Source organism: Nicotiana attenuata, unplaced genomic scaffold (genome assembly GCF_001879085.1).
Source record: "Nicotiana attenuata strain UT unplaced genomic scaffold, NIATTr2, whole genome shotgun sequence".
Classification (NCBI taxonomy): domain Eukaryota; kingdom Viridiplantae; phylum Streptophyta; class Magnoliopsida; order Solanales; family Solanaceae; genus Nicotiana; species Nicotiana attenuata.
In genome coordinates this window covers 297,654-313,636 of record NW_017670980.1, presented here as the reverse complement: position 1 = coordinate 313,636, position 15,983 = coordinate 297,654, and positions in this window count along the sequence as shown.

Genomic DNA, 15,983 nt, shown 5'->3' with positions numbered 1-15,983 from the left:
CCCCCGCATCAATACTCATCCCAATCCAACGCGTGAAGCGTCACAATATACCGTATACATCCCTGAACCGGAAGGCAACACAAGAACTAGTGCTGTAGTAAAGGCTGTCTTGAGCTTCTGAAAGCTCGCCTCACAATCATCGGACCAATGGAAAGGAGCACCCTTCTGGGTCAATCTAGTCAGAGGTGATGCAATAGATGAAAAGCCCCGCACGAATCGCCTGTAGTAGCCTGCTAACCCCAGAAAGCTCCTGATCTCGATCACTGAAGTAGGACGTGGCCAACTCTAAACTGCCTCAATCTTCTTGGGATCCACCTTAATACCCTCTCCTAACACAACATGCCCCAAGAATACCACTGACTCTAGCCAGAACTCACACTTGGAGAACTTAGCATATAGCTTCTGCTCTCGCAAGGTCTGAAGCACTACTCTCAAATGCTGCTCGTGCTCCCCCAGGCTACATGAGTATATCAAGATGTCGTCAATAAAGACGATGACATAGGAATCAATATAAGGTCTGAACACCCTATTCATCAAGTCCATAAATGCCGCTGGGGCATTAGTCAAGCCAAAGGACATCACCAGAAACTCATAATGGCCATATCTAGTCCGTAATGCAGTCTTCGGAACATCCGAGTCCCGAATCTTCAACTGATGGTACCCTGACCTCAAGTCAATTTTAGAGAACACCCTAGCACCCTGCAATTGGTCAAACAAATCATCGATACGAGGCAATGGATACTTGTTCTTGATGGTGACTTTGTTCAACTGGCGGTAATCAATGCACATCCACATAGTCCCATCCTTCTTCTTCAAAAATAACACTGATGCACCCCAAGGCGATACACTGGATCTAACAAACCCCTTTGCTAACAACTCCTCAAGCTGCTCCTTCGGAGCCATATGGTAGGGTGGGATAGATATAGGCTGGGTGCCTGGAGCCAAATTAATTACAGAAATCAATATCACGATCCGGTGGCATGCCAGGAAGATCAGAAGGAAACACATCGGCGAACTCTCGAACTACTGGAACTGAGTCAATCGTCGAAGACTCTGCGGTGGTGTCCCGAACATAAGCCAAATACGCCAAACACCCCTTCTCGACCATTTGCCGAGCCTTCAGGAAAGAGATAACCCGGCTAGATGTATCTACTGTGGAACCCTTCCACTCCAACCCTGGCAACCCTGGCATCACTAAAGTAACAGTCTTGGCATGGCAATCTAGGACGACGTGATGTGGAGATAACCAATGCATGCCCAGGATGATCTCAAAGTCGATCATATCAAGCAACAGAAGATCTGCTTTAGTCTCAAAACCACAGAATGTGACCACACAGGACCGGTAGATTCGATCCACAACCACAGAATCGCCCACGGGAGTGGACACATGAACAGGAGTGCCCAAGGGCTCAGGAGAAATAACAAGAAAACGAGCAAACAGAGATGATACATATGAATAGGTGGACCCTGGATCAAATAATACCGAAGCATCTCTGCCACAGACGGAAATGATACCTGTGATAACGGCATCTGAGGCCAATGCATCTGGTCTGGCCGAAAGAGCATAGAATTTGGCTGAAGCGCCGGCTGGCTAGCCTCCATCTCATTGAGCAGTAGCTGGCTGACCTCTCCCTGTCTGGCCTCCACCTCTAGGACGGCCTCTACCACTCTGTCCCCCGCCCCTAGGCGGCTGGGCAACTGGTGCTGAAATCATAGGCTGCTGACCCTGTTGTATTGCCTTGCCCTAAAGCCTGGGACAATATCACCTCATATGACCAAGATCTTCGCACACAAAACAACCTCGTGATGCGGCAGCCTACGTCCCGATGGCTGACCCTGATGGCCTGTAGACTCATTAGAAGAAGCCTGAATAGCCGGTGGACGGTATGAACCCTCCAGTATAGCACTGAATTAAGAACCAAAAGAACCCTGGGGACCTGAATGCCCACCGGAGGAACCCTGAATAGTTGGAGGGCGATAAGAACTCTTTGACATGGCGCTGAAAGAAGGGCGCACTGGAGCACCCCGAGCAGGTGGTGGTGCTGGATATGGGGGCCTGCTGGACTGACCCCTCCCAAACTGACCTCTACCCCTAGCCGGGGCACCACTGAACTCTCCGGAGAATCTAGCCCTCTTGTCCTGCTGCATTAGCTCCCTACCCCTCAGACGTAGCCCTTGATCCTCCGAGCAATCTCCACCACTAGCTGATAAGGAGTACCCATCTCCACCTCTTGGTCCATGTTGGCCCTAATTCCAGAATGCAACCCTGCAACGAACCTCCGCATCCTCTCCGCATCAGTAGGAAGTATCATCAAAGCATAGCGAGATAACTCAGAAAATCTTGCCTCATAGTCGGTCACTGACATCTGACCCTGCTCAAGCTGCTCAAACCGATACCGTAGCACTTCCCTCTCGGAGGGTGGGATATACCTGTCCAGAAATAACAGCGTGAACTCACTCCAAGTGATAGGAGGAGAAGTTGCTGGCCTGCCAAGAACATACGACTGCCACCATCTACGGGCCCTGCCCTCCAGCTGGAAAGTAGTGAAGTCAACCCCATGCGACTCCAATAACCTCATGTTGTGCAGTCTGTCCCTGAACCTATCAATGAAGTCCTGGGCATCCTCATGATGCCCTCGTCCCCTACCTCGGGCCGGTTCCCTCCCCTGGCCTCTGCCTCGGCCTCTAGCAACGGGGGGAGCAGCTCGTCTCGGGTCTGGAACATCGGTCGTGCGTGTCCTCACCATCTGTGAGAGAATAGAAGAGGGAAATTTAGTACACTAACCACTGCACAATCGGAATTGAAGAAAGAGTAGTTTCCTAACACCCTATAGCCTCTCAAAGATAAATACAAACGTCTCTGTACCGATCCGCAAGACTCTACTAGGTTTGCCCATGACTTGTGAGACCTACGTGAACCTCAACACATAAGCAATTTCCCAAGCCGTCTCATAACTCACACGGCACCATGTATCACTACATGAAATATCTGACGATGAAATAACACCCTGACTACTCCTCCATAAGGAGTGCATTACTGAAATGAAAACGTCTGACCTGATATAGAGCCCATATCCACATTTAAATCCATCCACAATCCTCAAGCTGGTTCTGATCGCACCGAACTAGGCTAATAACCTCTCAAAGGCCCATAAATACTCCCCTTTTCTCATAACACATAAGGACAACCATCATAACCGGAGTAATCATCCACGGTCCACAACCCAATAAATCGAGTGCCCTCCAGGCATAGATTCTCATATTAACGGTACCACTATGATCTCCGTAATTGGTTTCATTCTCCAATCAATCAGTGACTACATGACACACTTATACAATCTTCCCGTGGAACACGCTCCTACGACCTTCCGTAACAGATAACAAGTCTGTATATCCATACTACCGGCCGCACTAACGCTGAAAAGCGATCAAGAATCCCTGACCAGGATGCAAAGCCTCTTTCACAGAACACCGATCTCGGGTGACGCTGAAGGCAATACCAACTTACTTTAAACTTCGAAACTACTTCCCTGTTCGTCCGAGCTCGTGACTTCCTTGTTAACACCGAACATGCAACCTTGATCCTCTCTTCAAATTCTATACCACTCACTGCACCCAACATGCCAACATACGATAGAACACGATCTTTCATCATAGATCCGTAACCATAAATGGATTATCACTTCATCATATAAAACTCTTCACTTATCTCACTTCAGGAGAACCTTAGCAACACACAGGTGAACTCTCATAACCGTAGCACACGCAAATCTCTAAGTAGTGGTCTAGCTACCACAGCCCCCTTCCGGAGTCCGCCTACGCATAGCAGGCCATAACAGTAGAATACTTCTAAATAACATCAATTACGACGGCCGACAAGCCTCACACGTACCGCCACAAACCCTTGCATAACTTGATCGCGCTGAAGGAACTGATCACTGCCACCAATATGCCAATTCAACTACGGCTAATCAATCTATCTTCTTCCAATTTATCCTTGATTGCCTTAGAAATGATACTACTCCATCCAACACGTAGTATGCTCCATCTGCACTCATCCCGAGTGACCCTAAATCACGAGACCATGTTGTCTCAAACCCCACGAACCATTGCATACCTCCCGAAGGCTACACTACAAGTCGAAACATTATAAAACATTCTGTGCCCCTTCTCATAAGCTGCTACCAAGCTTGATTCTTAACCATACGTATAGGATCGAAATCACTAAGCACTACGCTTTGCCCCTTTGAATCCACTAGGACCGTTGCTGAGAGCCACCCGCTCTGACTTGGCCCCGAATATAATAAATTCCATAAATCTTCTAGCACATGAATACTCCCTCGACGGAGCACCGGCAGAATCACTTTCCTGGAAATCCGCATCCATACAAGGTGTGGATCCTGAATTCTTTCCCCAAGTCTGAACATGAGCCAATAAGGCCAACCATAGCACACCTTTAACAATTCCTTTGCTCAATTTACCACTTATGTTCCTTTCCTGTAGCTGAAACAACCCCTCAATATGCTAATAATCAAAAACCTCGCAAGTAGTTAACCAGAAAATCCTTAATCATAGGCGGTGGGGCTCTCCCACTTAGCCTAAAGCCATTATAACACAAATTCTGGAATTCACCGGGATCCTTTATCTCTTGTTGACATAACCTTGCGCAATCAACTGCCAAAATTCTCGGAATCTTTCTGTAAAACCCTCTTGTTATACTCTGAATCATCCACACCATTCACACGACCGATCTCTTTGCTGTATAGCCAATAGAACCCTTTGCAGAAGCTTCGCCATCCATGCGGCCGCCGATCTGCTCACTGGAGATAATCCACCTGTGGGATTTACGTGCCGACGTGTTCCAACGCTGCTACATGGGGTGCAAACACCACGACATTAATGACCCATCCTGAGTCCAAGCTCACTCTCTAGCTTCACAAGTCCATTCACCCCTCGTGGACATCAATTAAGTGCGGGGCAACATCCTTCCAATTCAAAGTTAGGTTGTATCCTTCTCCATTTCTAGCAGCTCCTTTCCCTTATATGGAATCTCCTGCCGCCTAATAGCTCATACTACAAATTAATCTGTAGGCCTAAATCACTAATCACTAAATTCCCAAATCACTCCAAACTCTCTTACTTTGGCGAAACTCACTCCTTTAGTCGACTACTCGACCTTTGCTTCTTATACCTGGCCTTCTAGAAATTTTAACCACCGCCTGACACTCCCCACATGTCCTTCCTCATCCTTTGCTGCTCAGTTGTTGCCTTAAATAAAATCTATCTTCGTGGTACTTGAACCCACAATTCCTGCCAACTTTAAACCTTTCCGAAGATCATCTTCCTCGAACCGTCGACATTAGAAACACTGATTCAATCCTGAACTACCGCACCCCGCGATATCTGACAGCCGCATCTTCAATACTATTTCACAATATCTTACCCCAAAGGCGAATTGTAGAAGATCATAACGCCGGCGAACTTAGTATGTTCAATTAGGACAACGACACCTCATATAGAAGAAAACTCCACCACGCTCGCAAATACCAAGTCTCGTTACTCCATCAGCCCACTTCTGACCATTCTTAGTCCGATTGCCCTTCTCCTGCCGGGACTAAATTACCGAATCTCTAGATCATGCACTGAGTAAACCTCCATTCGAGTAATCCACCGCCCTGACACGTAGGCAAACTTCCTACCATCATATCAACATTGTAGAACAATCGTTCATAGCATCATGGCAACTTGTGCCTAGCCTCAGAGCTTTTCGAAGCACCGCTACTGAGCCGAATCGATAGAATATCCTTTCACAAGGCAGCGATAATAGCCCTGACAACTATGCAGGGAGAAACAACCAGCACCACATCGGTAGTACCATTACAATTCTTCAATTCTCGATCTATAACAGGCAGTTCGCATCGCGTATAATTGAGTAGGAAGGAAACAGGGGCATAAGCCTCAAGGAATCAAATCGCACGATGAGGAATCAAGAAGGGAAGTACTCCTAACAGTCCTGCAGCCTCCCGAAGATAAGTACAGACGACTCCGACCGATCCGCGAGACTCTACTAGACTTGCTCATGACTCGTGAGACCTACGGGAACCTAGTGCTCTGATACCATGTTGTCACGACCCCAAATCCACTAAGGGTCATGATGGCGCCGGACACCACTGTCAGGCAATACTTAATTAAATTTTTTATTTTAATACTCTTGAAATCTATGATTTTCCTTCAAAATTACCAATTAAAAAGATAACCGCTTCAATTCAAATTAAATAATAAGCAGTTGATAAAAAATACTTTACAACCATCCCAGAACCCGGTGTCACAAGTGCATAAGCAATTTCTAAGAAAAATCGAATAAAGTACAACAGTTGTCCGGAATACAATTGGACAGAAGATAAATAGAATACTGAGAGAGACTATACTAGCTGTGGGTCGCCTCGAGGAAATACAACTCACCTAGCCTCCGCGTCAACCATGCTGCTACGCCCACTAGGCCACTAGAGGTGCATGTGCCTGTGCAACAAAAATGCACAGAAGTGTAGTATGAGTACAAAAACAACATGTACTCAGTAAGTATCCCGCCTAATCTCGAAGAAGTAGAGACGAGATGGCAACTTCGACACTTACTAAAGGTCCAGTAATAATATTATTAATGCGATAACTCACGGATTTATTAGCAACAACAGTAAAATTTAAATGAGTCACTAAACAAGTGAAAGTTCCTTTTTATTTAAAGTCTCCGGATTCATAATCCATTAATTAACAATTATCTCAAGTCGAGAGAGCAGACAGCAGTATCAATAGATCTCAAGACAAGCAATTCAAACATGCGCAACTCATGCCGAGGTCGTACGGCCCAATCCAACATAAATGTAAATTGTGCACTACTGAGGGTCGAGCGGCCCGAACCATAGATGCATCTATTACCCTGCTCGCGAATCATATATACGACGCGGTCAAATATAAATAAACACGATAATCAGTCAACCATGAATTTATCAGGGAACAATTATCCAAGGAAAAGCCAAATTCTCTTTTAACAATTCAAGAAAATGAAGTTTAATCTTCTTAGAAATTCATTTACCAATTCGATAGGATTTAAGAAATTCAATTGTCAATAAGATCACAGATATTCCAAGTATAGCATGCTTTTTGGATCCTAGACTACCCGGACTTACACTTATTAGTAGCTACGCACGGACTCTCGTCACCTCGTGCATACGTAGCCCCCACAAATAGGAGCACATAACCAATTATTTCACCTATGGGGACAATTCCCTCTTACAAGGTTAGAAAGGAGGCTCACCTCGCTCCGAAGATCCATAACCGGCATTCCACGCCCTTCCGAAGACTCGAATCGATGCTAAATGCTCCAAAGCTAGCCAACAATTATGTAAATCCATTTATATATGCTCAATTACTCATTTCAACCCAATTTATAACAATTCCTAACCCCGATCGAAAAGTTGACAAAAACGCCCTCGGTCCCACGTCCCCGGATTCCAAAATTTTTCGAAGACAAAGTTTACCCATGACCTCACGAACTCAAATATATAATTTACTCTCAATTTGGTATCCAAAATTGTGGTCAAAATCCAAGAATATCAATTTTCTAGGTTTTCCCTCAAACCCCAAGTTTCTACCAATTTTCATGCTCAATCCGAATCAAAACCATGTATTTAGAGTCTAATGAGTGGGAACAACTTACCTTGACATAGATGGAGAAAATCTCTCTTCCAAAAGCGCCAAAATCGCCCAGCCCGAAGTGAAAATAGGAGGAAATGAGCCTAAACTCGATTTTTAAAGATAGCTCACTGCCTCCAATCATTTTGCAGCTGCGGTCTATTGATCGCTTCTACGGTCCCGCAGGTGCGGACCAATGGCCGCATCTGCGGTCTTTCCTCAAGTCTCCCACTTCCGCATCTGCGCTTCTCCTTCCGCAGGTGCAGTCCCGCATCTACGGCAAAATGACCGCATCTGCAGTCCCAGCCTAGCCGCCCAATTCCGCATCTGCGGCTCTTCAGGCCGCTTCTGCGGCTCCGCACCTGCGGCCCTAGTCTCGCAGGTGCGGTTATACCAGCAACCAGCAACTTCAGCCTTTCCAAAAAAAAACCAATTCGATCCGTTAACCACCCGGAATCCACCCGAGGCCCCCGGGACCCCAACCAATCATACCGACCAGTCCCAAAACACATTACGGACTTGCTCGAGGCCTCAAATCATATCAAAAAATGCTAAAACCACGAATCGACCTCCAATCCAAGCTTTATGAACTTTAGAATTTCAAACTTCTACTTTCGATGTTTAAACCTATCAAATCATGTCCGATTGACTTCAAATTTTGCGTACAAGTCATATTCGACATTATGGACCTACTCCAACTTTCGGAATCGAATTCCGATCCCGATATCAAAAAGTCCACCTCCGGTCAAACCTCTCAAAAACCTTCAAATTTCTATCCTTAGCCAAATGGCTCCAAAATGCTCCACGGACATCCGAATTTGCCTCCGATCGCGCTTCCAACTCCATAATCACCATACGGAGCTACTCCCAGACTCAAAATCCCAAACGGACATCAATAACACTGAAATGCACTTCAACCCAAACTTATGAAATTTCCTCCAAAATGCTAACTTCCACAATAGGCGCCAAAACGCTCCCGGGTCATCCAAAACCCGATCCAGGCATACGCCCAAGTCCGAAATCATCATATGAACCTGCTGGAACCTTCAGATCCCGATTCCGATGTCGTTTACTCTATAATCCAATCCTAGTCAATTCTCTCAACTTAAAGCTTCCGAAATGAGAATTTCCTCTCCAAGTCAACTCCGAACTTCCCAAAATTTAATTCCGACCACGCGTACAAGTCATAATGCCTGAATTGAAGCTGCTCATAGCCTCAAACTACTAAACGGCGCGCTAGAGCTCAAAACGATCGGTCGGGTCGTTACAAAGATTAGCCCTAAAAACAATATTTACACTAAAATAATATATAATTTGGGTGTGGTCAAAAATTAGTTGTTCACAGCATGCCCCTCTTTGCTTGGAAACATGAAGAGTTTTCAAGCAAAGAAAATGAACAAGGTGACTGATTTTTTACCTTACTATTATATAAAAAGAAAAACAAGATGAAAGAAAAAGTTGTGACCGAGCCTTGGTTTTAGGCAGCCTACATATCCGGGGTTATAACGGAATCAGGTCAAGTGTAGTTCAAGTGGAAGAAGGATAATGGAGTATGCTTAGATGGAGAGTCGAGCGAAGTTCCGTCGAGGTTCCGATCCGCGGTTCCTACTGTTACATCAACATGAAAAGAAAATTACATACTCTTGAAATCTAAGAGTTACAAAATTCTCTAAAATGCCATCTGGAATTTTCTCTTGATTCTTGGCTTGCTTCCCCCATTGACTTTAGACTAAAACTTGACGCTCTCGATGCAACGAACTATGAAATATTCTCGCAAGCTTGTTTCTTGATCAGATGATGGGAAGATGGATCTGTTGGGATATACTATTAACCATGCGGTTTAGACATAGTATTATATTTTGTTCTTTATGAAACAATTGTTTATTTAATTTATTAAATTAAATAAAGCACTATTTTAAATAGATCATTTGTAACATGTGTGTCCTTTTGATTATGTAGTAGACAATTTAGTGTATGGAGTCTTAGCTCATACACAGAAGATTAAATTGTTGGTTCTCATAATTAATAAACTATGTTCACAATCGAAGATATTATCGGTCAAAATATCTTGATGATTGTAGAACAAGATTATTGTATAATTTCTCTTGATTATGGGAGTAAGTCTACTCCAACTTCTTGTGCTAGTATACTCAGTGTATATTGAATGTACCAAGTAGAGAAAAGGTGTTTTTGTACTGAATTGTGACAACCCAAAGAGTCATCACCGGATTTCTCTCTTTTCCGTGCTTCCGAGGCCTTGAAAACCTCGCTTTTAGTTGCCTCGATTTGCGTGCACAGTCCGGGCGCGAAGCCGGAAAGCTTTTATGTTGAAATATGTGAAAAATTTGAAGAATTTTGATGTTAATATTGCTAAAGTTGACTTTGGTCAATATTTTTGGTAAACAGACCCGGACCCGTGATTTGGCGGTCCATGGAGGGTCCGTAGAAAAATATGGGACTCGGGCATATGCCCGGAGTCGAATTCCGAGGTCGAGAGCCCGAGAAATGAATTTTTCTGTGAAATTGTTTTTCTGAAATTCTTAAGGAAAATAAAAATAAAAATTGATTAAAAGACTATGGTATCGGGCTTGTATTTTGGTTCCGATGCCCGGTACAAGTCTTAAATATGTGTTAAGCGCTTCCTGTGAAGTTTGGTTGAAATCGGACGTCGTTTGACGTGTTTCGGCCTTAAATTGGAAAATTTGGAAGTTTATGAAATTTGAAAGATTTCTTGGATTTTAAGGCTCAATTCATTGATTTTGATGTTATTTTGGCGATTTGATCGCTCGAGCAAGTTCGTATGATGTTTTTGAGTTAGTGTGCATATTTGGTTTGGAGCCCTGAGGGCTCGGGTGAGTTTCGGATAGGTATTGGGGTGGTTTTGGTCTTAGAAAAATTGCAGAAAATCTGCAGCAGGTATTCCTTCTTCGCGTTCGCGTCCCTCTGGTCGCGTTCGCGAAGGCTTCTCCTCCCCCTTCTTCGCGTTCGCGAGCCACTCCTCGCGTTCGCGTACAACAAATCCCAGACCCCAGCCATTTCCTCAACGCGTTCGCGTGAAGGCTCCCGCGTTCGTGGAGCCTGGTCTGCCTCTTCTACGCGTTCACGTAAGGCACCACGCGTTCGCATAGGCCAATTGTGAAGCCCCCAGATTTTCCTCTTCGCGTTCGCAGTGACCCTTTGCGAACGCGATGCCTGCCCGTTTTCCTTCATCGCGAACGCGACCGGGGTGTCGCAAACGCGAAGGGCAAATTTCTGCCCAGTGATTTAAGACCCAAAACAGAACAGAAACGGGATTTTATCCCATTTCTCAAACTCTCTCTTCTCCAACAGCTCTTGGGCAATTTTTGGAGCGATTCTTCATCAAACTTTCTTGGGTAAGTGTTGCTCAACTCGTTTTCTTCAACTTCCATTAATATTATTCGAATTATTAGGCCTAAACATGTGAAAATAGGTAGAAAATGGGGGTTTTGGGTAGAGTTAGGGCTTTGGGGATATTGGGTGATTCAACCTCAATTTGGGGTCGAATCTTGAAACAAATTATATATTTGAACTCGTGGGGTTATGGGTGATTGGGTTTGGGTCCGAGCCTCGTGTTTGGACCATGTGGGACCGGTGTCGAATTTTGGTGTTTTTGGAAGAATGATGGGAATTTCATTTCTAGGCTATGGGATTATGTTTTTGAGCCCTTATTGATATTATTGAACTAATTATGCCTAGATATCATTGTTTCGGAGTTGGATTGTAGAGGAAAGGCGGTATTTGAGGGTTGATTGCTATTCTTTGGACCGAGGTAAGTGTTTGTTCTAACTTTGGCTTGAGGGAATAGGATTAGGATGTTATTTGCTACTTGCTAAATGTGGAGTACGGTGTATAGGCATGGTGACGGTTGTCTATGCACCGGAGTCTAGCATGACCGTGAGTCTTAATTGCTTTTAACTTGAATGATGTGACATAACTTCCTTGTTTAATTGATAAATTTCATATAATGTGAACGGTTGAGAAAGAATTGTGATTGGTATATTTTGGAGCGTTGGCTCGAACAAGAATGTGATAGTTGAGAAAGAAGTGGTTTAAAAGAGGACGTGTTGTGATTATTCCCTTGCCGGGACGTGTAGACTATTATTATGTGCTCTCCCTTGCCGGGATATTTGGGCTGTTAGCTGTACCCTCGCCGGGTTAAAGTGTTATGTTGTCGAATTCCCCTAATGGGTCCTTCTTTACAAAGTCAGATATTTTGAACTATAATATGGGATCGTGTGGCACGCCGTCCACTTATATATATATTATGAAATGGGATCGTGTGGCACGCCGACCACTTATATATTATGAAATGGGATCGTGTGGCACGCCGTCAACTTATGAATTAAGAAATGGGATCGTGTGGCGCGCCGACCACTTATACATGAGCTATGGTATTGAGATAGTATCGTCGTTATATCCGTTGATTTGTATTCGCTGTATGTTTCCCGTGCATGCCCCCTTCCCTTTTTTAGTTTATATTCTCTGTTGTTATTTCTGTTGCCTTTGTATATATACATATCTGCACAGGTTGTTTTTGGTAGGTCCTGTCTAGCCTCGTCACTACTTCGCCGGGGTTAGGCCAGACACTTAGCAACACATGGGGTCGGTTGTGCTGATGCTACACTGCTGTGCTTTTTGCACAGATCATAGTACCGGAGCAGGAGCCTTTGGTCAGCAGTAGGAGCGTTGGGGAGCTTACTTCAGTCCGGAGATTCTGAGGTAGCTTGCTGGCATCCGCATGGCCCGGAGTCTCTCTTATCCCTGTCTTTCGTTTGATTTCCCTTGTATCGGATCAGACAGTACTGTATTCTCATTCAGACATTTGTATTTAGCATTCTGTAGAAGTTCGTGAGTTAGTGACACCAGATCTGGGTAGAGGTGTATTTGAAATTCCGCACTTGGTTTCNTGACGAGTATCTATACGTTGGGGGTCAGTCTGACCGTGAGTCTTAAATTGATAATTTCACATTCCTATTTGATTCTATGAAAGAATTATTTGTTGAGCCTTGGCACCGAGTTATTATTTTATCTTGCCAATAATATATATTGTGAACTATGTTAAAAGTGAAATGGGAGCGGGTGGTACGCCTATCACAAGATATGTATTGAAATGGGAGCGAGTGGTACGCCTACCACAAATTATATTGAAATGGGAGCGAGTGGTACCACAACTTATATTGATTATTTGTTATTGGCCTCTGTTGCCGGTGACATAATGTGCACAGTGCTAAAGATGAAATGGGAGCGAGTGGTACGCCTACCACAAATGATATTGAAATGGGAGCGGGTGGTACGCCTACCACAAGATATTAAATGAAATGTGAGCGGGTGGTACGCCTACCACAAGATATTAATTGAAATGGGAGCGGGTGGTACGCCTACCACAAGATATGAAATAAAATGGGACCGGGTTGCACGCCTGCAACAAGATGAGTTGAACTTGAAAATGAATTTAATTCCTTTATTCTATTTCTGCCATTATATTTTGTTGCTACCCCAGAGCATGTTTCCCCTTTCCAAATATTAAATGTTATTCCTGTCATTTTGTTGTATATATTTATTTTGAACTGTACAGGTTTATGTGAGTGTCTGGTTCTAGCCTTGTCACTACTTCGCCGGGATAGGCCAGACACTTACCAGCACATGGGGTCGGTTGTGCTGATTCTACACTCTGCCCTCTTTTTGCGCAGATACAGGTTTCGGACAGCAGCAGCAGCAGTAGTGCGAGTGTTAGCATTCCGATCATCGAGACACCGAGGTAGCCTTGCAGGCGTCCGCAGGACCCGGCGTCTCCTCTATCTTTACTTTTCAGTCTGTTATCTCATGTATTCGAGACAAACAGTTTTATATTTCTTTCAAACGGTTGTGTTTAGTAATCTTAGAAGTTCGTGAGTATTGTGACACCAGTTCTTGGGTAGTGAATTATGTTTGGATTTCTGTATCGCATCTAGTAACATTTACTAAGTCTTCCGCTAAATTAATTTATTCCGCTGTAATCATATTATTATTGCTAAATGTTTTAAAATAAGAATTGTTAAAAATGGAAAGATAAGTAAGAGTTGGCTTGCCTAGCTCCCATTAGTAGGCGCCATCACGACTCCCGATGGTGGGAAATTCGGGTCGTGACATAATTAATAGTAGCAATTACTTTTCCTTATATGAGATGTGGGTTGAGAGTCTTTGCATGAATATGGGAACTGAAATTCTTTGTTACTGGATGTATTTTTGTTAGTATTTGTACTCGGTCAGAATTGCATAGTTCAAGACATGCCTATATTACTTTGTTTGTTCTGATTATTGATAACATTAAACTTTTTACTTATTAATTGGTTGGATTTTTTATTGTAGAAAATAAAGATGGATAAAAGTTGGTTAAATATTAAGAATAGATGTGACATAAGGTATATTGAAGGGATAGACAACTTTCTTGATTGGGCATACAGTCAACCAAATGTGAGTACCGTGATTCGTTGTCCTTGTAAAGGATGTAGAAATACCGTGTTCAAGGCAAGAATCCAAGTAAGAAGAGACTTGTTGGGTAAGGGATTTTGGGAGAGTTACAAGGTATGGGACTTGCATGGAGAAGTATTAGTAAGAGTTGAAAATTCTAATGCTGCAAACAATGATGAAGTAGACGATAAAAATTTTGAAGAGGATAATATTCCTGAAATGATTCATGATGCTTTTGGGTATACAAGTATGGAGGATATGAATAGTCTTCCAAGGGACAATGAAGAGCCAAATGTGCATGCAAGAAAGTTCTATAAGTTATTGAAAGATGCTGAAACAGAGATTTATCCTGGATGTAAGAAAGTGTCGAAGTTGTCTTTTGTAGTTAGACTACTTCACTTAAAGTGTCTTAATCATTGGAGCAATAAATCTGTCGATGCATTGTTGAGCTTCTTTAAAGAAGTTCTTCTAGAAGGATCATTTGTACCAAATTCTTTCTATGAAGCGAAAAAAGTACTTCGAGACTTAGGCCTGGGGTATAACAAAATTGATGCATGTGAGAACGATTGTATCTTATATTGGCGTGAGTATGCCAATGCCGAATCATGTCCTAAGTGTAGTAAGCCAAGATGGAAGTCAAAAGAAAATGAAGGCAAGAAAGTAGCTCATAAAGTCTTGCGGCATTTTTCAATCAAACCAAGACTACAAAGATTGTACATGGCAAAAGAGACATCAAAAAAGATGAGATGGCACAAAGAGGAATGTATCGATGATGGTGTCTTGAGACATCCGGCGGACTCCATGGCATGGAAATCCTTTGACGATCGACATCCCACTTTTTCAGCAGAACTAAGAAATGTTCGACTAGGTTTAGCAAGTGATGGGTTCCAACCTTATGGGAACATGAGTACCAATCATAGTATTTGGCCAGTTGTACTCGTTCCGTATAATTTGCCACCAAGGGATTGCATGAAGAATTCATATTTCGTGATGACGCTGCTTATTCCTGGCCCTAAGTATCCAGGCAATGATATAGATGTATACTTGCAACCAATGATTGAAGAATTGAAAGAATTGTGGGACGGAATGCATATTCACAATCTAATTTTATGATGCGTGCAACTGTAATTTGGACAATCAATGACTTTCCTGCATATGGAAACCTCTCGGGATGGTCAACTAAAGGTAAGCTTGCATGCCCATGTTTCCATAAAGATACACACTCGATTTCCTTACGTAGTAAATTGTGTTATATGGGTCATCGTCGCTTCCTTCCAGTGAACCATCCTTGGCGCAAAAATAAGAGGTTATTTGATAAAAAAGTGGAAATGGGAGTTGCACCTAGTTCTTTATCAGGTGATGAAGCACTTTCGCAATTACAAGGCTTGGGTAACGTGACCTATGGCAAAGGTAAAAAACGGAAGCGTGATGTATCCAACAATGCTTATAATTGGAGGAAGAAGAGTATATTTTTTCAATTGCCTTATTGGGAGACTCTTATGTTATGACATAACCTTGATGTGATGTATATAGAAAGAAATGTATCCGATAACATTATATCAACTGTAATGAATATGGTTGGGAAGACAAAGGACACGTTGAAAAGTAGATATGATTTGGTTGACCTTGGTATCAGGCAAGAGTTACATCCAATTGAGTATAGGAACAATGTTTTGTTACCGGCAGCATGTTATGCATTGTCCCCGCAAGAAAAGTTAAAGGTATGCAACTTCTTAGCTAATTTAAAGGTTCTGGATGCCTTTTCATAAAAAATTTCAAGGTGTGTCAACATAAATGATAAAAAAATACATGGATTGAAATGC